Genomic DNA, 26,884 nt, shown 5'->3' with positions numbered 1-26,884 from the left:
GCACAGTGATTGCTCAACAATCGGTCTGATATAAGATGGGTAGTGTATGCAGATTATTCAGGTCCTGGGAGGACAGAGCAAGATGGCACCAGATTTCGTATACAACCGAGAATGGCGTGCAACATAAAAATTATCAAATGTGTATTTTTGAAAATTTCCATTTAATATTTTCAGACCCCAGTTGATCATGTGTAACTGAAACTACAGAAAACAAAACTGTGGATAAAGGGGCACTACTGCATAATTCCCTTCTTCCCTCCTTGAATTACCAGCCTCCATCCCACCCTCTTTCTACTGACTCCAGGTTAATTTATTTCATGGGCCTCACTCTGTAACAAAGGCTACCTTGTCACCTTTCTTAATCAAGACTCTCAATTACTCATCTAAAATGTACCAACTTCAACCTGGACTAGTACAATGCTCTCCTCACCTCCTTCCTTTTCATTCCAATGCTTCTTTCATTTTTTAATCTATATAAACATAGAATTGATCATTTTAGAACAGGGTTGGTAAACTATGAACAGGTGCACAGACCAAATCTGGCCCACCTCTTCTTTCTTTTTTTTTAAATTATTTATTTATTTATTTTTACTATCCTCAAACTAAGAATGGTTTTTACATTGCACAATGGTTGAAAATATTTAAAGAATAGTCTTTTCTGAGACATGAAAACTTTGTGAAATTCATTTTCCAGTGTCCATAAAAACAGTGTTGTTGAAACACAACCATGCTGGATTGTTTATGTATTGTCTACGGCTGCTTTGATACTACAATGGCAGAGGTGAATAGGAGAAACCATATGGCCTGCAAACCTAATAGATTTACTAACTGGCCCTCTACAGAAAAAAAATTTGCCAACTCTTTTCTTAGGACACTGTTTGAAAAACTTCAGTGAACCACATCACTCTATAAATGAAGTCCAAAGTCATGATCTTCCCCATGAAGAGACCACAAACTTACCTATTCTTCCCTCCTTTTTCCTTCCCTCTGTCGTTTACACAATTTCAACAGCCAATTCTCCAGTCACACAGTCCTTATTATTCTCCCAAACTGCCCTCTTCTTGTTCTTACCATTACTATAGCATTCATTTTTCCCTATTTGTCTGACTTATTTCTACTTAGATCCAGGACTCAGCATAAACATCATGTTTAATAAACTTGGAAACTTCCTGCCCTCTTATTTTTCTCTCTTATTAGATGACTAATTACATTGAAATAATTATTTGCCTACAGGTGGTGAACATTTGTTTGTCACCAATGATTCATTCCCTCTTCTTGTGACGTTAAGACCCTGATTTTGGTTTGTCTAGTCTCCATTCCCTTACTCCTATGCCAACTCCACCACCTGTAGGCTCCAGGCTACAGCACCTGCCCTGGCCTAAGCTAATGGGTACATTCCATCCCTTTAGCCATAGTGACTGCTTCATGGATGAGTACTCCCAAGCCAGGAAAATCAGAGCCAGTAAGATTCAACTCCCGAACTGTGTGCTCTTGTGAGGTTGTTTGAGTTCTCTCAACCTCTCATCTGTAGGACAAAGTAAAGGCAAAAGTAAGCCTGAAGTCGCTAGGGGGTGGGTGTGGGGAATATCTGGTGACATTGTTTGAGCCCCCAGTCAAGCTATGCCTGAAACCAGATGGCCCCTTCAACATCTTAATGACCTCAATTAAGATCTCAATATAGCCCAGCCGGCATAGCTCAGTGGTTGAGCATCCACCTATGAACCAGGAGGTCACAGTTTGATTCCCAGTCAGGGCACATGCCCGGGTTGTAGGCTCGATCCCAAGTGTGGGGCGTGCAGGAGGCAGCTAATTGATGATTCTCTCTCATCATTGATGTTTTCTCCCTCTCCCTTCCTCTCTGAAATGAATATATATATATTATATATATATAATATATATATTCATAATATATATATTCATTATATATATTCATAATATATATATATTTATATATATATATATTAAAGATCTCAATACCATCTCTTTTTGCTTGAACTAGTTGTCAGAAATTCCATTAATTGCAACCAAAGGAATCCTAAATTATATCTTCTCTGCTTTACCCTATAAGTCTCATCTTTATCTGTGCCCCGTGCCTCTCTCCCTGGCAGATAGGATACACTCAGTAAGTGCTTTTAAAATAAATTAATGTTGTCTTACATAATTTATTCTATTTCAGTGGTTTTGCCTGGACTTGCTGAGCTGACCAGCTCATAAGTGCTGCCTTTGCTTGAACTTAATCTGTAGTTAGTTCAACCTTGTTGACACAGGCACAAGGCTCTGATGCTTCCTCTTTTAAACATCGTTCTTTCTTCTCAGGCCTCAATGCCACATTCATATCAAAGCCTAAGATACCTTTTGTCTCAAGAGACTTTAGATACTTAAACTCCTCCATGTAAGGGGAAGAACACTATCTCTCGCGCGGGATATCTGGAGTCAGTATTGCTACAGACCTTAGTGTAATCACTGGTATGAAAATAAGAAGTATTATCCTATCTAATAAAAGAGAAACATGGTTATTAGCGTACGACCGCTACCCTTCCCATTGGCTAATCAGGGCAATATGCAAATTAACTGCCAGCCAAGATGGCAGCCGGCAGCCAGGCAGCTTAAAGCAAACATGAGGCTTGCTTGCTTCAGTGAGGGAGGACTCCAACGTTCCCTGCCTGCCACTGCCGGCCTCTGAGCTGCAACTCTAAGCAACTATGTTACAAATATAGAAGCTAAACAAAACCCCAGAAACCTCCTTTAGTCCGCCGGGCTTCAGCCAGCAGGATCGCAACATTGTTTCAAATACAGAAGGTAAACAAAGGCCAGAAACCTGCTTTCAGCAGTGGAGGCCTAAGAGCTGGATGGAGCCAAGCCTCAAAGCTAAAGCTGGCCCAGAATTAAAAAAAAAGAAAAAAAGGAGTGGTTGGGAGCTTCAGTCACCCACCAGCCTGAAAACAGCCCTCAGCCTCTCACCCAGACTGGCCAGGCACCCCAGTGGGGACCCCCACCCTGATCCAGGACACCCTTCAGGGCAAACCAGCCGGCCCCACACGTGCACCAGGCCTCTATCCTATATAGTAAAAGGGTAATATGCCTCCCAGCATCAGGATCAGCAGAGCCAAGAGGCCTCCTGGCACTGGGATCAGTGTGACAGGGGGCAGTGCCCAAACCCCCTGATCACCCTGCGGCTTTGTGTATGACAGGGTGTGGGGCCACAACCTCCCTATCCGCCCTGCTCTGTGTGTGACAGGGGGCAGCGCCCTAACCCCCTGATCGGCCCTGCTCTGTGTGTGATGGTGTAGAGCCATAACCTCCCCATCGGCCCTGCCCTGAGTGTGAGAGTGGCAGCGCCCCAACCCCCTGATCGGCCCTGCTCTGTCGGTGATAGAGGGTGGTGATCCAACCCCCACCCCACGGCCCCTGCTCTATGTGTGATGGGGTAGAGCCATAACCTCCCCATTGGCCCTGCCCTGAGTGTGAGAGTGGCGGCGCCCCAACCCCCTGATCGGCCCTGCTCTGTGGGTGATAGAGTCAGTGCCCCACCCCCTGATCTGCCCTGCTCTGTGAGTGACAGGGGGCAGCACCCCAACCCCCTGATTGGCCCTGCTCTGTGCGTGATTGGGGTGGCACCGCAACCTCCCCATCGACCCTGCCTTGAGTGTGACAGGGGGCAGTGCCCCAACCCCCCAATCGGCCCTACTCTGAGCGTGACTGAGGGTGGCATCACAACCTCCCAATCCACCCTGCTCTGTGCATGACAGGGGGTGGCGCCCCAACTCCCCAATCGGCCCTGCTCTGAGCCCGACCAGGGGCTGCACCTAGGGATTGGGCCTGCCCTCTGCCACCTGGGAGCAGGCCTAAGCCAGCAGGTCGTTATCTCCCGAGGGGTCCCAGACTGCGAGAGGCCACAGGCCGGGCTGAGGGGTCCCCCCTCCACCCGAGTGCACAAATTTTTGTGCACCGGGCCTCTAGTTATTTAAATAAGAGAAAATCTTGTTTTTTTATGCTTTATTTATTTTTTTTTAAATTAAATCTTTACTGTTCAGATTATTACAGTTGTTTCTCTTTTTTCCCCCCATAGCTCCCCTCTACCCAGTTCCCACCCCACCCTCTGCCCTTACCCCTCCCCCACTGTCCTCATCCATAGGTGTACGATTTTTGTCCAGTCTCTTCCTGCACCCTCCACACCTCTTCCCCCACCCCAAGAATAGTCAGTCCACTCCATTTCTATGCCCCTGATTCTATTATATACACCAGTTTATTCTGTTCATCAGATTATTTATTCACTTGATTCTTAGATTCACTTGTTGATAGATGTGTATTTGTTGTTCATAATTTGTATCTTTACCCTTTTTCTTCTTCCTCTTCTTAAAGGATACCTTTCAGCATTTCATATAATATTGGTTTGGTGGTGATGAACTCCTTTAGCTTTTTCTTATCTTTGAAGCTCTTTATCTGACCTTCAATTCTGAATCATAGCTTTGCTGGGTAAAGTAATCTTAGTTGTAGGTTCTTGCTATTCATCACTTTGAATATTTCTTGCCACTCTGTTCTGGACTGCATAGTTTCTGTTGAGAAATCAGCTGACAATCTTATGGGTACTCCCTTGAAGGTAACTGACTGTTTTGTTTTTCTCTTGCTACTTTTAAGATTCTCTCTTTGTCTTTTGCTCTTGGCATTTTAATTATGATGTGTCTTGGTGTGGTCCTCTTTGGATTCCTTTTGTTTGGAGTTCTCTGCGCTTCCTGGACTTGTAAGTCTATTTCTTTCACCAGGTAGGGAAAGTTTTCTGTCATTATTTCTTCAAATACGTTTTCAATATCTTGCTCTCTCTCTTCTTCTGGCACCCCCATAATTCAGATGTTGGTATGCTTGAAGTTGTCCCAGAGGCTCCTTACACTATCTTCATATTTTTGGATTCTGTTTTCTTTTTGTTTTTCCGGTTGGGTGTTTTTGCTTCTTCGTATTTCTAATCTTAAACTTGATTCTTGCAATCCTCTGGTCTGCTGTTGGGAGTCTGTATAATATTCTTTATCTCAGTCAGTGTATGCTTAATTTCTAGTTGGTCCTTTATCACAACTTCGAGGGTCTCATTAGATTTCTTGAGGGTCTCATTAAGTTTATCGGTGGTTTCTAGGAAATTCTTTAGAAACCTTAAAAGTGTGGTTTTGAACTCTATATCCAGTAGTTTGCTTTCCTCCATTTCTGTCATTTGTGACCTGTTTTTTTGTCTCCTCATTTTGGCTGCTTCCCTGTGTTGATAGAGTGGCTTTCTGTGCTAGGTGTCCTATAGGGCCCAGTAGCTCAGCCTCCCCAATTACCTAAGGTGGGCACTCTTGGTGCACCCCTTTGTGGGCTTTGTGCACAGTCTTATTGTAGTTAAGCCTTGAATGTTGTAGGTATCACTGGGAGGAATTGACCACCAGGCCAATTGGCTGTGAGAATTAGCTGTGTCTGCAGTGGGAGAACTTCTGTGCTGAAGACACCTTTATGGGGCAAGACTTGCTTCAGTGGGGCTTTGGTGTTCACTGAGTCTGCCCCCTGAGTGTGTCCCTTATGGATCTGAGGAGTTGTAATCTGGATGGTCCCACTCTGACCACTGGGTACACTGGCTCCTGGATCTCTGAGGAGGTGCTAATTTAGTCTCTGCCTGAGGCTACCCAGCAGGAGCTATGGAGAGATCTTCAGATTCCTCTTCTTTGTTTGGGGTTTGGAGGTGCCCAGATGAGGCCCAGCTGTGAAGCAATGCAAGCTGCTGTGGGGTCTTGGGCCTTCTTTTGGAAGTTCTGGGTCTCTCTGACCCAGCTGCAGTTTGTTAGGTAATTTTCAGATTGCCAAGGGGCAGGCCTTTCATATGTAAAAGCCTCTGCGCACAGCTTGGGTGGGGTGGGGTCTTAGGGGATCAACAGGGTGGAGCAAGCAGCCATGGCTGCTCCTCAGTCCTGCCCTAAGAGGCTCCGTGTCTCAGTGTCCCAGTAATCGCTGCAAGCACCTCTGAGAGAAAGTCATCCTTGAGTTCTGCCTGCTGCCAGACAGTCCAGTTTCTCCTTGTATGAGTCTGGGTCCCCAGAGACTCACCCGGAACTGGAGTTCAGAGCAGTCAGGAGCTTGAGACTCCTTCCCGATTGAAAAAGACAACCGTGTCCTCAGTTGCCAGCCCTTTCCGCGTGCGCCTCCATACCTCTGCACTTTACTTCCACACCTCCTCTGAGTCTCAGTGTGCTTTTCTCTTTCCTTCTAGTTGTAGAATTTCCACTCAGCCAGCCTCCCTGTGGTTCTGGATGATGTCTGTTTTGTCTTTTAGTTGTATTTTTGAAGTGGTTGTGCGAGGCAGCAATTTCTGGTGTTTACCTATGCTGCCATCTTGGTTTGCTTCTTTATGTTATAGATGCAAAAAAAAACTTATGGTGTGCATTTTAAATTTTATAAATAATTGGATTTTTTGCTTTGAGAAGTAATTGTTTTTAATTATTAAGTATAATGTTGAAAAGGAAAGTCTGACATTTTTCAGCTTTATTATGTCCACTTGCTCTAGGTCGTTTTGACACTGAGGCTGATTAAGGTGCTTCTGCATGTAAATTAATATTTCAGGCTCATGTGTAAAACTGGAAGCTCTTGGATTCAAAATAAGTTTCCAAAAATATAAAAATTGTCATGAATCTAATCCCAAATTATATTGATTTATGAAATGATGCCTTATGAAAATACTGAGAAAAGTTCATTGCACTGTATACATTGAATCACATTTACTCCTCTCTTTGTCTGCTCTCACCCCCTAATTTCTTTATTCTTCCTTCCTTTTCTTTTTAGAATGTATTTTTATTATTGATAGTATTGCAGATATCTCCCATTCCCATCCTCTACAACCGCCCCCTGCCCCATACACACACACACACCCAGGTCTTCACTACCCTACTGCCAATGTCCATGCACTATGCATATTAATATGTACGTTCTTTGGGTTATCTCTTCTCATGCTCCCACCCCCACATCGAGGTATGTCAGTCTGTTCCATGCCTCCATGCTTCGGGTCTTATTTTCTTGGTCAATTCAATTTATTCACTAGATTCCACAAATAAGGGAGATCCATGTGATATTTGTCTTTCTCGGATTGGCTTATTTCACTTCGCATAATATTTTCCAGGTTCATTTTACAAAGGATCTGAGGAAGCAGTCCTGTCACATAAAAGATATAGTAAATGTTGGTTAAATTGTTTAAAAGTGTAAGAAATTTCAAGTAGTATTATGAAAACTTAAGTAACACTCTGCAGGCCACATTCTAGCAAAAACTGACACTCAAAAATATTACCCTTGAGGTAAAGTTACCACTACTTCTCATCTGGGATACCTATTCCATGGCTATATTTATAGAAAACTAAATCAGCAAATCCACCCTCCCTTTTCCTACCTGCCACCATGGCAGAGATAGATCTGTGGAGTTTCTTACACACATATCCAGCTGTATGTAAATGATTAATATACAAATCATTTCAAAGCAAATATTAGATTTCCATGGAAACCCTATTTTTAAAGAGACCTCTTAAACATTTGCCTTTGAGGGTCATAAATCTGTAAGCTTACCAAATGTCCTAGCCAGCATGCATTAAAGACATTTTTCTTTTGTTTTCATATGTTACTCTTTGTAATGTCTAGGACCTGAAATGAAAACTGATTATTTCCAAGGACTGTAGGAAAGGAGGTTGTATGAGGTACATGCAGGTAACAAATAAGGCAAGGGAGTATTTGGGGTTATGATGCAGGGTCAGTTTATCCAGGGCAAAAAATATGTTATTTACCAGAAAGAGATCTCTACCCCATTTATAAGGCTTTCTTCTGAACCAGAAGTCAGAAAAAAAGAGAAATAGAAAAAAGAGTATGTATGATTTAAGATTCAAGAAATCGATAATCACCCTCAAGTACAGAAATACCAAAGCTATCAAAAGTCAAAGTTAAATGCTATGTTTCATGAAACTAGTTGTGAAAATAGTTTAGAAAATTGAGCAAATTATAGAGTTTGTACCCCTCATTTATCCACACTCCTATTTGTATTTCATTCCAAGACCAAATTATATTCCTTCTCACATCAGTTCATTGATGTCTAGACTCTCAAATAGTGTTGGCTTCAAAACCCCAAAGTTTAACTCTTGCTTTTAAGGGAGCTAAACTATAACAGAATGACTTGAGTATCATGCATTCTTGAAATTTCCTATGATTTGTTTGATCTGCCTTTATCTTACTGACTAAATATCCTTTCCTATCTGATATATAAATAAAGTAGATAGAATTTTTCTTTTTCAGGGGCAACTATAAATGTTATTCTCTTACATTCAATAGCTTTGATCATTGCCTAATTGTGTTAAATATGTCCAGGTTATAGAGAATTAGCAAAGAATCTAGGAAGCTTTAAGAGAAAAAAAAATAGACTATTAAAATCCCAGAATATTTCTGGTTCATCTATTTTTAATTTAGATCAGGTTAAAGAAATAAGACCTAGAATCACACAACTGTTAGAATCGAGGTAAACTTCATGAGATCTGACCTTAAATCCTTTGACCTATTGAAAAAATAAACTCAATTTCCCTAAGGGTCAGACTGTACTTAGGGGGGAAAAAATCCCTGGGAAGCCAACAGTGAATGGGCTTTGAGAAAACAAGGCTCTCAGCACACTTCCCTCAAGGTTCTTTATTGTGATACTAGAAACCTGGTGCACGGATTCATGTGCCGGTAGGGTCCCTCAGCCTGGCCTGCCCCCTCTCACAATCCAGGACCCCTCAGGGGATGTCAGACTGCCGGTTTCGGCCTGATCCCCAGGATCAGACTAAAACCAGCAGTCCAACATCCCCCGAGGGCTGTAGCAGTGCGTGAAGTGGCTGGGGCTGGGTGCCACGCTGCTCCCACTCATCCTGGCCTGGCCCTGCTGCACCTACTGCTGCCACTGCTTGGTAGCGCTGCCATGGAGGCGGGAAAGTCTCTCACTGCAGCAGCGGCACTCCCCAACTATGAGCCTGGCTTCTAGCTGAGCAGCGCTCCCACTGTGGGAGCACACTGACTACCAGGGAGCAGCGCCTGCATTGAGCATCTTCCCTCTGGTGGTCAGTGTGCATCATAGCTACCGGTCGACCAGTTGTCTATTCGTCCAGTTGTAATGGCCACTTAGGCTTTTATACAGAGAGTTAAATTTACCTTTCATTCCTCCATGCCTTTTCCCCTACACCCTTTCCTCCAAGCCACCTTGGTGCCAGCTTGCCAGAGAGGGCTTTGTGTTAGAAAACAAAAACAAACAGGGCTTACAGATAACCTGCCTTCTGGGCTTTAGGTCTCTGAAGGAAAACATATTGGAGGAAGGGAGAAGAGGAGAATGCATTTTGTATAGAGCAGGGAGAAGGAAGGGAGTAAAGAGAGCTCAGAGAGTGAGAGAGTGGCAGTGTTTCTAGAGGATGCAAGACCTCAGTGGGGAAGGGGTATGGAGAAGACTTAGAGAAGCTGGACGTTGGGCTTGGGCCACACAGCATCAGCAAACCCACCAATGGTTTTGGTTCCAATGGTCAAATTCATCATTGGAACCAAAAGGCCACCTGCCCACAAAGGTGCAAGCGAGCCCAGATGGTAATGTCTAACTCACAGATGTGTCCTTATGCCTAGAACGATGTTTTCCCATCAGTACATTCTCAATATTTGATGAATCAATGAATAAAATCATTGGAGAACATGATGAATTGAATTGGAACCTCTTCTTTGGGTGGCACTATATATATTTCTTGAATTTTTGGGGGATTCTAAGGAATGAGAAGCCTCACTTCTATACCCCCTGAAAAAAATCAGTGATGACTTATGTTACACTTCTTACTATTTGGGAAAGACAGAGGTTCAAAGTCAGATTTCATTTGATTTCTTCCATAACTGCAGTTTGGGAGTAAGATGCCAGCCCTACAAAAATGTATCTTTATTCATAGAATGCTGAATTCTACCTGCTGTCCAGCAGAAGGTACTAGAAGCAAGGCTTCTCTGCCCAAGAATCTCCAGAGTCTTTGGTCTCCCTGGGAGGAGAGTCCAGAATGTTTACTTACTTGATGTTATGAGTGCTATCTATAGTTGGCCATCTCATTGGAGAAAGAAGTGAGATGAATCATGAAGCTGCGTCTGCACAGCATTTCTCACAAGACTAAGGAAACATTTATCAGGCATAAGAAATATATAGAAAAGGGTTTGATGGAAATGGGGAAGGGAGGCTAAAGCTCTCTCAAGCCACTCTTGGTGCCATCAATGCTCAGTTCTGCATCAGGGAAGGGCACACACACACATTCTCAAACATGCAGTCATACTCACGCACGTATGCACCCATGCATGGACAATGGAGTATAAACACCATTATCCTGAATGTTTTCTATCCTGCTATTTTCTTTAAATCCTGCCCATTTGAACTAAGGTTAAAACTGTGCAAATAAGTTTAAACCTACTTTGAAGATATTTAGCGGACCCCAGCCATGGTGGGGTGGGATAATAAGTTTCCAATATATATATATACAAACATCCATTTCTCAAGTATTTGAAATGTTTGTTCCATTATGTTCATTTAAAAATATTTCTCTACCACTTAAAAATATTTTTATTTACAGGTAGCTCAAGTTACCATCTTTTTTTCGATGAAAAGACATTTCATTATTATTTTACTATAGAGCATAGTAGTAAATGTACCTGATTGCATTTTCTTAAATGGCAAATGAGAAACATGACAGCTTTTTACTGAAAACCTCAATATCATCTGTCTTTTGAAGGATTCATTTTCCTACAACATGTATGATACTTTCCACAAGGATACCAACGGTGCTTAGTAGTAAAGAATACTTTGCTAAGTTGTTCTATCATGGGTCCTTGCTCAAAGTGTTCATCGTTTTCTTCTAATCTGGTTTTCAGGCTCGCAGTGAGCAGCTGTCAAGGGGTGAAAATAGGTATGCCTAGAAGCAAATTTTAAAAGTATTTTCTCTTCAAATCTTTTCCCATACCACCTGATAAGCATCTTGATTCACCATGGCCATATCAGCAGTGAAGTAGGCTATATCAAACAGAACTATTTTGAAACATTTATTTCCAATCCAAAATGGAGCTTTATATTGTGTTTGTCATATATCCACATAATCTTCTCTTCCAGATAACTATAATTGTGAAGTAGAACTTGCTTTGATATCTGATGGCAGGATGATAGTTTGCTACCATCCTTCTGTGGATATTCCATATGAACACACCAAACCTATCCCTTGGCCAGATCCTGTGCATAATTATGAAGAAAAACAGGATCAAATACTGAAAGTTACCATCTTAATAACTACAGATTACCAACATGGAATAAGTAATTACTGATTACTTATCATGTTACTGATCATGTTACTGAGTTGTTACTGATCATGTTAAAATTAGTACACAGAGCAGAAAATAAAGGACAGAAAGTCTTTGAACCAAATATGGTTATTTTCAACTTCTACTATTATGTCAAATGTCTCAAATATTTATTGGAAAGCATGTTTCTACATGTTTAATTCATGTCATGAAACCCACACATTAATACACCTAGACACTGCTTAATTCAAGAACTTCAAAACCACTAAAAAGATTTATTTTATGCTGTACTCCTAGGCAATCTTTATTAAAATTAGAGGGGAGAAACCAAGATGGCGGCATAGGTAAACACCAGAGATTGCTGCCTCACACAACCACTTCAAAAATACAACTAAAAGACAGAACGGACATCAACCAGAACCACAGGAAGGCTGGCTGAGGGGAAATTCTACAACTAGAAGGAAAGAGAAAAGCATACCGAGACTCAGAGGAGGCGCAGTGCGGAAAGTACAAAGGTGCAGAGGTGCGGGCGGAGCGGGCTGGCGGCTGAGGGCGCGGTTGTGTTTCAATCTGGAGGGAGTCTCAGGCACTGAGCTCCATTTCCGGGCGAGTCTCTGAGGACCCAGACTCAAACGGGAGAAGTGGGACTGTCTGGCATCGGTCGGAACTTGAGGGCAGCTTTCTCTCCGAGGTTTGCAGCGGTTGCTGGGACTCCGAGAGGCAGAGCCTCTGGGGACGGGACTGAGAGCAGCCATAACTGCTCGCTCCAAATGCCCTGTTGATCCCCTGGGACCTGCCCTGCCCAAGCCTTGCACAGAGGCATTTGCAGGATAGCCTCAGGCAAAGGCTAGATTAGCACCTCCCTAGAGGACAGAAGTTCTCCCACTGCAGACACAGCTGATTCTCAAAGCCAGTTGGCCTGGAGGTCAAATCCCCCCCAGTATTACCTACAACAATCAAGGCTTAACTACATCAAGACTGTGCACAAAGGCCACTAGGGGGTGCACCAAGAAAGCATAAAAAAGAATGCGGAGACAAAGAAACAGGACAAAAATGACAGAAATGGAGAATATAGAATTCAAAACCACACTATTAAGGTCTCTCAAGTACTATATAGAAGCCGCTGATAAACTTAGTAAGGCCTTCGAAAAGACTGGTGAGACCACCAATAAATATAGAGAGATCCTCAAGAAATCTAATGAGACTCTCGATGTTGTGATAAAGAACCAACTAGAAATTAAGCATACACTGACTGAGATAAAGAATATTATACAGACTCCCAACAGAAGACCAGAGGAGTGCAAGAATCAAGTCAAAGATTTGAAATGCGAAGAAGCAAAGAACACCCAACCGGAAAAGCAAAATGAAAAAAGAATCCGAAAATACGAAGATAGTGTAAGGAGCCTCTGGGACAGCTTCAAGCGTACCAACATCAGAATTATAGGGGTGCCAGAAGATGAGAGAGAGCAAGATATTGAAAACCTATTTGAAGAAATAATGACAGAAAACTTCCGCTACCTGGTGAAAGAAATAGACTAACAAGTCCAGGAAGTGCAGAGAACCCAAAACAAAAGGAATCCAAAGAGGACCACACCAAGACACATCATAATTAAAATGCCAAGAGCAAAAGACAAAGAGAGAATCTTAAAAGCAGCAAGAGAAAGAAACTCAGTTACCTACAAGGGAATACCCATACGACTGTCAGCTGATTTCTCAACAGAAACTTTTCAAGCCAGAAGGGAGTGGCAAGAAATATTCAAAGTGATGAATACCAAGAACCTACAACCAAGATTACTTTATCCAGCAAAGCTATCATTCAGAATTGAAGGTCAGATAAAGAGCTTCACAGATAAGGAAAAGCTAAAGGAGTTCATCACCACCAAACCAGGATTATATGAAATGCTGAAAGGTATCCTTTAAGAAGAGGAAGAAGAAGAAAAAGGTAAAGATACAAATTATGAACAACAAATAATGCATCTATCAACAAGTGAATCTAAGAATCAAGTGAATAAATAATCTGATGAACAGAATAAACTGGTGTATATAATAAAATCAGGGGCATAGAAAGGGAGTGGACTGACTATTCTTGGGGGGGGAAAGGGGTGTGGGAGATGCAGAAAGAGACTGGACAAAAATCGTGCACCTATGGATGAGGACAGTGGGTAGGGAGTGAGGGCGGAGGGTGGGGTGGGAACTGGGAGGAGGGGAGTTATGGGAGGGGGGGAAAGGAACAAATGTAATAATCCGAACAATAAAGTTTTAATTAAAAAATAAATAAAAATAAAATTAGAATTTTAATATAAAACTAGAGGCATAGTGTACAGATTTGTGCACATTGAAAGGAAATGAATTAGAAGGTGGCCAACATTGTGGGACTGGGTGAGATGGGCCGGACATGCGCTAGAGCCAACCCCCTGTGGACTCTCCCTGGCCAGCCGCACCTGGGGTGGCACCAGGGCTTGAAGGGCATCTTCAGAGTGAGCAGGGTCCCTCCGGCAAGTGGGGTCCCTCAGTGGGAATCAGGCCAAATCAGGTAGTCCAACATCCCCCAGGGGGTCCCGGAGTGTGAGAGGGCACTCTGCAAAGTTGCTGTTGCTCAGCAGCTCCTGCATTGAGCATCTGCCCCCTAGTGGTCAGTGTTCATCATAGCTACCAGCCAGTTGGCTGATTGGCTGGTTGCTTAGCCTTTTATATACAGTGTGGCCTTGACTTACGAGTTTAATTCGTTCCGTGACGGAGCTCGTAACTCAAATTACTCGTATGTCAAATCAATTTTCACCATTACAATGAATTGAAATGCCATTAATCCATTCCGGACACCCAAAAAACACCGCAATTGTTTTGTTAAATGTTTTTAAATAAGAAAAATGTATTTAAAAATAACAAATATTGTATAAAAACACAATACTGAACAATAAAATGTAGTGCAATAAACTTGTTTTATTAAGTTTAATGTACAGCATTTACCTTGGAGATGAAACGACTTAAAGATGCTGATGGAGTTGGAGGAGAAAGGCTGAACTGAATAACCGAATAACTGAATCTTATTTGCTGATTTTTGCCCTTTTCACCACGCTTTCATCACTTTCATCTACAGGAGTTTTCGATAAAAACCTGTCCAATGAGATCTGTTCCATCCTCTCTTTCAGAATATTTCTGAAATGAGTTAGGCAAGTGTCATTAAATAGCTCCATCGCACGCCCAGTTGCAATTTTTTCTGGGTGTTTCTTTTGAATAAAGTCTGAAAGTTTCTCCCACATTCCCAACATTTCCTTTATCTCACTTATAGAGATAACCTCCTCCTCTTCCTCCGTGTCATCTATTTCCTGCAAAACCTCCGTGTGCTGCTGCATCTGTAGCTCCTTTAGCTCCTGCGCTGTCAGTTCCTCGGAGTGCTCCTCGATGAGCTCGTTGATGTCACCTTCCTTTATATCTGCGCTCGCTGCCTCACCATGTCTGACAACGGAGTGAATGCTGGTCCTCTTTTTAAAATTTCGAACCAGCCCCGACTGGCTTAAACGGCTCGCCCGATGCCTCGTCCACTGAAGTGCCTGGGGTCTGCTGCAGCAAATCAGCGTAAATAGCTCGTGCCTTCTCGCAGATTGTAGCCTTCGTCACGGTATCTCCTGCGAGCTGCTTCTCCGTTAACCACACCATTAGCAGCTTCTCCATATTTTCATGGATAGATGTCTGCTGTTTAGAAATTATTTTAACGCCCTTGCCTGGAGTTGTAGCCTGTATCGACTCCTTCTGCTTCAGTATGGTGCAGATCGTAGAAGTGCTATGCTCGTACTGCCTCACCAAGTCGATTACACGCACACCTTGGTCATGTGCTTCGATAATTTCTTTCTTCAGTTCAATGCACATCATCCACTTCTTCTTGGCACTGTCCTTCGCACTTTACTTTCTTCAGATCCATGGTTGAAAAAACGAAGTTTTGCAAAATAACTGCAAGCACAAACGCGAGCACAACACTGATGCTTCAACTAAGAGCTAACCGCTTAAAGTGAACGAGTGAGACACGTGATGCTGGGCTGATGCTGTGGCGTTCACTGTGAAGTTCGCTGCGCCAACTAGCGGTGGGGTATCTGAAGCTGGCTCATAACCCGAATTTTAGCTCATAACTCAAAGCAAAAAATCGGCCGAGAGACGGCTCGTATCTCGAAAAACTCATTAGTCGGGACACTCGTAAGTCAAGGCCCCACTGTATATAGATAGGCGAGAGAGAGAGAGAGAGAGAGAGAAAGAGAAAGAGAGAGAGAGAGATTGCTGCACCATAATCTCATAATCTCTGCTGATCTGTGGCTCTCTCTCCTATTAGGTAATTATGGGATGATAATTCATTAACTTACAAGTGTACACACAATAAATAGATATGTGATATATGCTTGGGTCCTAAGGCTTTGGTACCCAAAAAAGGGTATAAACACTAACTCAAAAATATATGTGCACCCTTATGTTCTTTGCAGCGTTATCTACAAAGCCAAGATACGGAAGCAACCCAAGTGTCCATCAATAGACAAGCGGATAGAAAAGCTAAGGTACACATATAAATGGAATGTTACTCAGCCATAAAAAAGAAAGCCATCTTACCATTTGTAACAGCATGGATGGACCTAGAATATACTATTCTAAGTGAAATAAGTTAAACAGAAAAAGATAAATACCGTGTGATTTTACCTATATGTAGAATCTAAAGAACAAAATAAATGAGCAAACAAAATAGAAACATGCTATAGATACATAGAATAGACTGATGCTTGACAGAGAGGAGGCAGATAGAGAGCCCGGTGAAAAAGGTGAAGAGATTGAGAAGTACAGATTTGGAAGTTACAAAATAGTCATGGGGATGCAAAGCACAGCAGAGGGAATATAGTCAATAATATTGTAATAACTGTGTATGGTGCTAGGTGGGTACTTGCAATATAGGGGGGATTACTTTGTAAAATATATTATTGTCTAACCATTATTCTGTACACCTGAAACTAAAACAAATTAATATTGAATGTAAACTGTAATTGAAAACTAAAATTTAAAAAACATGTTATTTATAAATATCAGTAACAAAAAATCAAATGGAACGTGCAGTGGTATATGCTTAAAATATATAGCTAAATTTAGAGACTTTCCAATAGATCCTACATATTTTTCTTTTATATAATATTTTGTTTTCATAAAAGGAAATATGGAAATACATAATATTAGGGAAAAAAGAGAAAGGTGGGACTTTTATGGCCATACCAACCTAACCACAACTAAAGTTAATATTTTGATTAATTTACTTTGTCTTTATATTTACAATGTTTTTAATACATGCCTATGCTTTATGATACATCTTGTTTTTTTAAATTTCTGTATTTAAATATAAGCAGTTTTTACATTTAATATGTTTAAATCACATTTTTAATGGTTGAATAATATTCCATTTAGTTGACATATCATATTCAAGTCTTCAACATCCCATAAACCTTAAGCCTTATATAGAATTCTTTAAGTCCTATATTTCATGTTAAAATGATTCTCTTTCTCTCTCTCTTTCTGTCACTCTCTTATTATTGGTGTTTTATAAAATATATTTTTATTCATTTCAGAGAGAAAGGGAAAGGGAGCAATAGAAACATCAATGATCAGAGAGAATCATTGATCAGCTGCCTCCTGCACGCCCCCTACAGGGGACTGAGCCCGAAACCCAGGCATGTGCCCTGATGTGGAATCAAACTGGCAACCTTTCAGTGCCTGGGACGACACTCAGTCAACTGAGCCACACTGCTCAGGGCCTAATGGGTTTTAATGGTGTGAGATGAGAGGAACAACATATCAATATACTTGCTTGTCGTCTCTCCTATCTTGTCTCCATTCCATCCTTAAATCGGTCCCATCACTTGTCTCCATCCTTCTCTGCACTCTGTCTTCCCTTTGGATTTTAGACATGTCCAAGAGGAGCTCTCCAGAGCAGTGTGCATGCCCTCAGGAATGATGAAGTAAAATGAATGTTGTTTATCACTTAAAAAATGATCCAGACCATGTCTCTTCTTTTTCATCCTACCTGAAATCTGTACTCTATGACTCTCTCTGTGCGGGGAGCATGCACAGCTCTCCACTGGTTGTTCTGGGCTTCACAAACAGAGATACCCAAGCTTCCTCTGATCCAGCTTACATTTCTTTCGGCTAGAGACATTAGACAGATGATTCGAGTTACTATTCTAAGTTCATAACAAATGTTTCATCACAGTTGCAGCTTCCCCTTCTTAGATTGTTAAATTATAGCTCAGAGTCCCCAGCTTCATATTGTAAGAGTCACATAGATCATCATAAGCTCTTGTATGGAAAATGTGCCATTATCTCTACAATTACTTTATCGCTTCTAGGAAATGCATGTGTAGGAATGTGGGCAATCCTTCAAGATGAATTTCTTTATTGGACTGTGGTGACAAAATGCCATCAGTTAGCAGAGGCCTCTGTCATCTAGCCATTAAATTGTGATGCCTGAGGTTTTTAGTTTTGCTCATTATCATCTTTGATTCCTTTCTAAGTATGTTTGCCATTGGAACTGCTTTGCTAATTACTGGGATCCACATTCTATTCCTACAAGCCAGTGAAATATACAGCACTTCACTGAAAAGGAAGAAGAAATTAGTCTGACCCTTCAGCATCAGTAGAAAATTGGTGCTAAAGGGGATTTGATGGGCCAGTTCCAGCACAGAGGCTGCACAGGCTGTCAGAGACGCCGCCTGTCCCTCCACATGCACCAATCAATGTGTCTAAAGACTCATCACAAAACAAACTGTCAGAATCATAAGGGCTTTCAATAATGCAAATGCAGGATCTCCAACAATGAGCTATGGATCAGATTGTTCTTATGAACACAAAGGTTGAAGAATCATTGTTGAATAATTATAAGCTTATAGGCTCTAAAATTTAAGAACCAAAAACAAAATTGTGTTAAAGGTCTCGGGTTTTTTCTACACAACCTCTTAATCAAAATGTTTGAAGGTCACAAACTTATTTTTAGACTAAATTTATTATTGGCTCATTGGTAATTTTACTAACCTAGAAGGCAAATGATGATGCCATTCAACTGATACCAATATTAATAAAATTTGTGCACAAATACTCAAAATGACTTCAAATACCAAGAGAAGGAAAATGCAATATATTCTTTTCTGCAACATACTTCTATGCTATGTGACCTCAGCTGGGCTCTCACAGCAGCTCAATGATATTTCAGTCATCTGAGGGATTACCTACCACTTCTCCACAGCTGTTTCTGCAGACTGTTTCTCCGTCTCTCTGAGCATCTGTTTCTCACTCCTGTGTGACTGTGAAGACGGAGGCTGTAGCACATTAGTGTTTCCAACTTCTCTCCTCGCCACCTCAACATCTCTCTATATCATTGTATTGCCTCTGCACTTTGCATAAAAAAGAAGTCTTCTTTTTTTTTTTTTTTCCTGAATGGTAATTCTGCTAAAAACCCTAATAGTTTAAGTCCTTTCTGACTTTAAAGAGATAATAACACATAAGTTCCAGGAGGAAGAATGATTCCTGCTGCTCATGGGCAGATGGAGGCAAGAGATAGATGATAAAGAGTGACGGAAATAGTAATGATTGTGGGCTAGCAGGGTTGAGATATTGTAGAAGTGCAGCTGGAGGGACAGGTGTGAGTGACAGGATGCCTGGATAAAAGGGAGAAGCACAGGATTGGGTAGGTTAGGATTTGAGAGAACAAGAGAGACACCAAACTTGAAGCCATGGAATGAAAATATAGCTGCTGTAGCTGCATTTATAGCCAAGATTCTAAATGTATATTGTTATATTGTGCTGCAAGTTTTTTGTTTGTTTGTCTGTCATTGGAGACCCAGGCATTCCTATTTTTATGTGGCTGAAGAGTAACTTAAGTCTTCCAAAATTTTTCTATCTAAACCCTTGATCTCATCCTCTCCTGCTGTTTACAGGTTGCTATGCCATGTATATTTGCATAGCACTTATGTAGGGAATATCTTCTTTTCCTCCTTTTGATACTGCATTATTACTTTGCTTTGCATAATCCCCAGTCCCTATCTATTTTGTTTGAACAAAATTGACCTCAGCTACTGGCTTCCAGGATGAGCACATAACTCGAGTCTGGCCAATTGAAGTGCCACATCCCTTTGGTCCAGTGATTGGTTCATAGATGGGCATGACCCAAGCTATGCCAATCAGAGATGGGAAGCTTTGCTTCAAGATGTGTGTCTGAACATATGTTTACTTGCCTAACCCTTAGGATTTTTGCACATTTAATAGCTTCTACTTAGATTGATAAAAATAAATTTGTCTATTTCCATAAGAATTCAACATACAGATGAATGGGCATGCTTCTTTTAGAAAGTTCATTGTATAAAGTACAACCTAAGAATCTGTTATGCAATTACAGGTCTATTGTAACTTTTGGTATTAATTTAAATTTAAAAATAAAGTCAAATCTAACAGTTTTAAACTTCCAAAAAAAAAAAAAAAAGACTTTTTTAAAGCAATATAAAGAAAGTAGAGCTGAGCCCTAACCAGTTTGGCTCAGTGGCTAGAGCGTCGGCCTGCGGACTCAAGGGTCCCAGGTTCGATTCCGGTCAAGGGCATGTACCTTGGTTGCGGGCACATCCCCAGTAGGGAGTGTGCAGGAGGCAGCTGATCAATGTTTCTCTCTCATCGATGTTTCTAACTCTCTATCCCTCTCCCTTCCTCTCTGTAAAAAAATCAATAAAATATATTTTAAGAAATAAAGAAATCATCATTCTCCAAAAAAAGGAAAGTAGAGCTGAGATATAGAAAGAGAAAAAATGTCCAAATGACTATGTTTGAGACTTAGACCTAGTTCTGTCTGAAACCAAGCCTTGTCTTTACTGTTACATGAGCTAATTATTTCCATCTTTTGTTTAAGCAAGTTTTTCTTTTTTCTTTTTAGAGAGAGGAAGGAGGGGGGAGAAAGAGAAACATTGATGAGTGAGAGAAACATCAATCAGTTACCTCTGGCACACAACCTGGCCAGGAAGCGAACTCAAAACCTAGGTATGTCCCCTGACCAAAAATCAAACCTGACACCTTTTTGTGTAAGGGATGATGCTCACACCAGCCAGGGCTAAGCAAGTTTTAATTTGATTTATTTCACTTGAAATGGAGAGTGATATAACTAACAGAAATTAAAATGTGGTGCAATCCTAGTAAACAATCATGTGGCTTCAGGGGATGTATAGAGTCACATCCACTCCAGACAAAATAGTGTTTCTATGATTATTCAAGATTATATAATGTTCAACTCTCTGCATGCTTTTGGACTAGAATGTTTCTTCCCATCCTCTGGTTGCTATGTAAAATTTGCATGTTATTTGTTTCAATGCTACATTATTCACAAGAGACAACCCAAATTATATGCTTGTTTAGTTAACATTTTATTAATGCTCAATGTCTCCTTATAGAATCATTCTTCATTCTTAGCCCAATTGGTTTGGATGGTGCCGACTACCCCCTAAGCTCCAGGTTTGTGGGGCACATGACTCAAACCAGGCCAATTAGAAATTCCCCTGAGATTTTGCTGGAGTTATCTAGAAAAAGGACCCCTCCAGTCTCTGGGATTGCTACTTGTAAGTACATCTGTGTAAGTCTAAAGCTGCCAGTGTGTATTTTGGGAACACGCGATGCCTAGTATAAAAGACTGAAGCTATCAGAGAGGAAAGCAGAACTTAGAGATGGAGAAAAGGGAGTATCTTGATTAGTGGAGATATCTTTGAACTTGCGTTTCCCAATGCTTAAAGCCACTGTTGCTTAGACTTTTCAATCACAAGAACAAACGATTTCCTTTCTTTGCCTTAACTCAGTTTAGGTTGGATTTTTGACACATGGACCCAAAAGCTTGACTAACTATACGTTGACACCAAGATGTTGATGCTTATGGGTTAGTGTCAGTTGTCACAAGATTCCAAAAACTCATAAAAACAGACAAGGGCTCTGAAATCTCATGTCTTAGAATTTACCGGAAAGATATTAGTGACTGACTGACTTCTCTGAAAATACCCTTGGTTGTCATGGTGATAGAAGGGCAGAGATACTAAGATAGGATTCTGAAATATCTTCATATAAAATAAAATCTGAGTTGGGTGGGAGATATATCTAACTTGGTACTGAGAGTCCTGGGAACATAAAGACATTGAAGAATTTCCAAAGATTCTCTGAAATACACTGGTCTTGGCTTCTCTATGTGCTCAAGGAACCCAAAGGGGCATTGTAAAGGGATGGCAGACGAACCAGGTCTTGTGTGTCATTAATACTCAGTGCTTGGTATCCAATTTGGTACCCCTCAACCCTTTAGATCACCACACATATCCTTCAGGGTATTTTCTCTCCATTTTGTAGCCGTGAAAATACATAAGACGTAGCAATATGACTAGGCTTTGAGGTTTTTGTTTTATTTTCCAGGATTTTAATTTTTACATAGCTAGTGACAGATCTCTTACTTAAAAAAGACAAAAGATAGATTTAAATTGAATTCCAGTTTTCTAAAATTTCCCACAATGATAGCCTAAACTGAATTTAAAATATCATTTTTGAGAATTCTACGTTTCTAAAGGGTTTAGACGTGGCTAAATTTCTTAGAGCAACCTGACAGCTCACCTTTTTTATGTAAGATCACATTTAAGATGGTCTCATTCTTTGGCAATCACCTATTCAAATGACAGTATTTATAATGAAAACTATCATGATAAACTCTGAAATGTCACACACTTGAGGGTAAATTTTTTGAGATTAGGTTTAGGGGTACATTTTCATCATTTACCCTTTTTAATGGAGTTTTAAAACCTCACTTTATCTTTTATAAAACAGTAATCATATTAGGGGTGAGGGGACAAGTGCTTGCCCACTGGGTGAACCTGGAACAAGAACTTTACCTCTGAAGTCAGTGTTTTCAGACGTGAAATGCAGGAATCAGATTAGATGAGCTCTCAGGCTTCGCCCAACTGTGAATCTATGCTTTTATGTCTGTAAGCAATACTTACACGAAGGAATGAACAAATGATTAATGAAAACCTTCCATATGCCATAGTGACAGGGATTCGTTTCTAAAGCTAGAAGGCAATCAAGTTATTAAAGCAATTGTTTAACTAGAAGGAAAGATGTCAGAGGAAGGCTAAATGTGCTCTGCTGGATGTTACATAAGCTACTTCTGGGCGATGTTTTAATTGCTAGACTTGATAATACTACTGGAGGAATTGGGGTTTTGGCCATATTTCTGCAAATAAAGAGTGACATAGACCCCTGCTATAGTGGGCATGGAGACACACTACCCAAATTCCCTTAGAAGGAAGGACCTGATGCCCAGCCAATGGCAATGAGTCAGAAGACAGCCTGAGAGTGCCAGCTCCTTCAAGGATAGCCACGGTTGCATGGAGATACCTTCCCTTGGCACACTTTCTGGGGGCGGGCTGCATTCCCTGATCAAGTAGACATGAGGGCTTCAAGTAGGACCCTCCACAGGCACCACATGCCCCAGGGCTCCCCAGTGGGTTGGCCATGGCTTTTTCTGGACCTACATTACCATCTGGCCTCTTCCACTGCCCGGTGTTGCTTCCTCCCCTTTCCCTTCACAAGCATTGATCCCTAATAAGTGTCTTTGGTCCCCAAACTTCCTCTTAGCCTCTGCTTCCAGGGAACCCAGCCTTGGACACCAGTTGATAATAGATATATTCTACCCAGTGTGCTTAGGAGTATCTATTATTTTGAATAGGCAATGACTTTTGAGCCTTCACTTATCCCTACATATTAAGGAAAGAAGTTTAAGAGAAATAGATAAGAGAGACTTTATAATGTCAAAGTCTTCTTCAGACAGATCTTAGATGTTTAAAGTTTTAATTAGGATCATGTGTGATAACTTATGGTGATAAGAGCCTCATGGCCATGATCACGGTTTCTAGAATATTCTTGTACCTTGAATTTTCAGAATTTTTGTCAATTGCTCTAGTCTCAATCCCACCAGGACCCATTCTCAGAGTGACATTTCTTAATACTTTCTTTACTGCTAAGCCAAACTTTGCCATTGGCAAATAAAATCTTTTGGTCTTAGATAAGAGTAAGAAGTAAAAATATCTCCTCAGTTCTATCTCTAGAGTGTTACCATATGTAGTGTTCCCTATGGTAACCATTCATTAATAAACAAAAAATCTTTGTTTTCCAAGTACTACAATATAGAACTTCAACAATAGTTTAATAAGCATCCACCATACAAACTTTTCTTTCTCTTTCTTCCCACATACAATTACCAATGAACTTTTGTCATCTCTATACAGAATGTCAAGGGTAATCTAAAGATCAAATCCCCTTATGATGAAAACTTGTTTAAAAAACAGCAACCTAGCCCTGACCGGTTTGGCTCAGTGGATAGAGCATTGGCTTGCAGACTGAAGGGTCCCAGGTTCGATTCCAGTCAAGGGCATGTACCTTGGTTTCGGGCACATCCCCGGTAAAGGGTGTGCAGGAGGCAGCTGATCGATGTTTCTCTCTCATCAATGTTTCTGGCTCTCTATCCCTCTCCCTTCATCTCTGTAAAAAAATCAATAAAATATATTTTAAAAAAAACAAAACAGCAACCTAGTTTGAAACATTTGATAAATGGACATATCCACTACAAAGAACTTTCTTCATAGTGATGTGGGGTTTTTAGCTGCTTGTGTAAAATTGACCAAGTTAGAAACTAAAGAAAACAAAATTAAATCTCACTAAGTAAAATGGATGGAGTCAGGGCAAGTGTCCATGGTCAGAAATGGTTTTCCCAAACACAGGATTGGTGAGTGTCTCACAGTAGCCACATTTACCAGGTGGCAGCATGAATGGGATGGTTTCCCAAACTTGCAGAAGTCAGAGCAAAGGTGTGCCTAGGGGGGGAAGAACAGCAATAGCTCCAAAAAGTGGCATTCCAGAGCTCTAAAGTGTCTTTGAGATTTCAATTAAAAGTCCCTACCCACAAGTGGGTTTCTTCCAAGCACTGCCTTTTGTACCCTTGCTCTTAAGTGAGCCAGGAAAACGACCAGCCTTCTAGAGGGCTTTGTTTTCTGGGAGTGTTGGGAGACAATGGAATGATGAATAGCAAACTCAGCTGGTGCCAGAGCGCTGTCACACAGGCCTGGCATCTGGGAGGCTGGTGTTTTCACTCAGAGCAGCTGTGTACGTTTGGAACGACATTCCAGTTTGAAGATCCATTAACCCCTGCTTAGGGGCACATTTTAGTATGAACATTTTTTAAGGGATAAATAAGTGTTGAATCCTGTTGAACCCAAGCCCAGACTGATCTAAAAAAGAATTGTACTAAATAATCTTCAAGGTCTCACAGACTCATGTGTTTCAAGCTCACATTTTGAGAGGTGTTGGCAGTTATCTTGATAATGTAGTTAGAATGGTTTTTTAATGCTGTGCTTTGTTCTGTGAAATGTTTGGAGAAGACATTTAAATAATGCCCTCTACTTAGCATGTGCCTGATCCTTATATGAATAAGTAAATAGCTTTATAATTCTTGTGAACTATGATACAAAGACTGTGCCTCATTAATTCATTCAACAAATATTTATTAAGCACCTACTATGCCAAGAACATTATTAGGCACTTTAGATTGGGCAGTAAACAAAACAAAGTCCCTACTATTGTATTGTTGTACTTAAACCAACAGCAATACTTCTATACTAGCTATAGCCATGGTTATATAAGAAATAGGAACCAGGGCTTTGGAAATATCACCTTAGCCTCGAAATTCTTTTGATCCAGCCCTTCTCTTTAAGATTTCAATGAAAAGTCTATCCACGTGTGGATTTCTTTCAAACGGTGCCCTTTGGGCCCTTGATCATTCATGAGCCAGGAAAACAACCAGCCATCTATAGGGCTTTATTTTCTGGGTGTGCTCCATTTATCTTCTAGTATTTCAGCCCAACTAGATATTTTGTTATAAAAAGTAAATTTTTCATCTTTTTTTTTCACTGTTGAATTTTTGTGCCTACTCCTCCTTACTTTTGGAATACTGTCATGCCATCTTTAAATTTTCAATATCAACGTATCTATCAAGGTCCTATTCAAAATTCCCTCTTCCACATCCATCATCCAGATCCCTGAGGCTAACATGTCTTTTTCTTCTCTGAGCCCTTAGAGAAACTTGTTTGTACATATTCTAGGTAAGTTATATTTATTATATGTACCCAGCCTATCTAATAAAAGAGAAACATGGTAATTAGCATACGACCACTACCCTTCCCATTGGCTAATCAGGGTTATATGCAAATTAACTGCCAGCCAAGATGGCGGCCAGCAGCCAGGCAGCTTGAAGCTAACATGAGGCTTGCTTGTTTCAGTGATGGAGGAAACCAATGTTCCCTGCCTGCCTTGCCGGCCCCTGAGCTTGCAGTTTGAAACATTGTTACAAATATAGAAGCTAAAGAAAATCCCAGAAACCTGCTTTCAGCCAGCCTGGATCTCAGAGCTGGAGTTGATACAGTGTTTCGATTATAGAACCCAAACAAACCAGATACCTGCTTTCAGCAGCAGAGGCCTCAGAGCTGGAGTCAGAGCTAAAGCTGGCCCAGAATAAAAAAAAAAAAAAAGAAAAAAAGGAGCAATTGGGAGCTTCAGTCACCCACCAGCCTGAAAACAGCCCTCAGCCCCTCACCCAGACTGGCCAGGCACCCCAGTGAGGACCCCCACCCTGATCCAGGACACCCTTCAGGGCAAACCAGCCGGCCCCCACCCATGCACCAGACCTCTATCCTATATAGTAAAAGGGTAATATGCCTCCCAGCACCGGGATCAGCGGAGCCGAGAGGCCTCCCAGCACCGGGATCAGCGTGACAGGGGGCAGCGCCCAAACCCCCTGATAGACCCTGTGGCTCTGTGTGTGACAGGGGGCGGGGCCACAACCCCCCTGATGGGCCCTGCTCTGTGAGTGACAGGGGGCAGCACCCCAACCCCCTGATTGGCCCTGCTCTGTGCGTGACAGGGGGTGGCGCTGCAACCTCCCCATCGACCCTGCCTTGAGTGTGACGGGGGCGGTGCCCCAACCCCCCAATTGGCCCTACTCTGAGCGTGACTGAGGGTGGCATTACAACCTCCCAATCCGCCCTGCTCTGTGCATGACAGGGGGCGGCGCCCCAACTCCCCAATCGGCCCTGCTCTGAGACCAACCAGGGGCTGCACCTAGGGATTGGGCCTGACCTCTGCCACCCAAGAGCAGGCCTAAGCCAGCAGGTAGTTATCTCCCGAGGGGTCCCAGACTGCGAGAGGGCACAGGTCGGGCTGAGGGACCCCTCCTCCCTCCCGAGGCACAAATTTTTGTGCACCGGGACTCTAGTGTAAAATATTAATACAGAAGACCTAAACCAAGATTGGAATTGGGACGGCCTATAGGGGGAGTTCTTACTCCTACATTAATCTCAAAGCTCTCCAGGAAGAAGTCCTTGGTTATAACAACCTTCCTAGCTCCCTATTCCCTTCTATAAAAGAACTCACTCTTCCTTAAGCTGGAGGATTTGCATGGAGCTCACCATGGATGAATGCTCCAAACTGA

Source organism: Myotis myotis, unplaced genomic scaffold (assembly GCF_014108235.1).
Source record: "Myotis myotis isolate mMyoMyo1 unplaced genomic scaffold, mMyoMyo1.p scaffold_m19_p_3, whole genome shotgun sequence".
Taxonomy (NCBI): domain Eukaryota; kingdom Metazoa; phylum Chordata; class Mammalia; order Chiroptera; family Vespertilionidae; genus Myotis; species Myotis myotis.
This window is presented reverse-complemented; position numbering follows the sequence as displayed.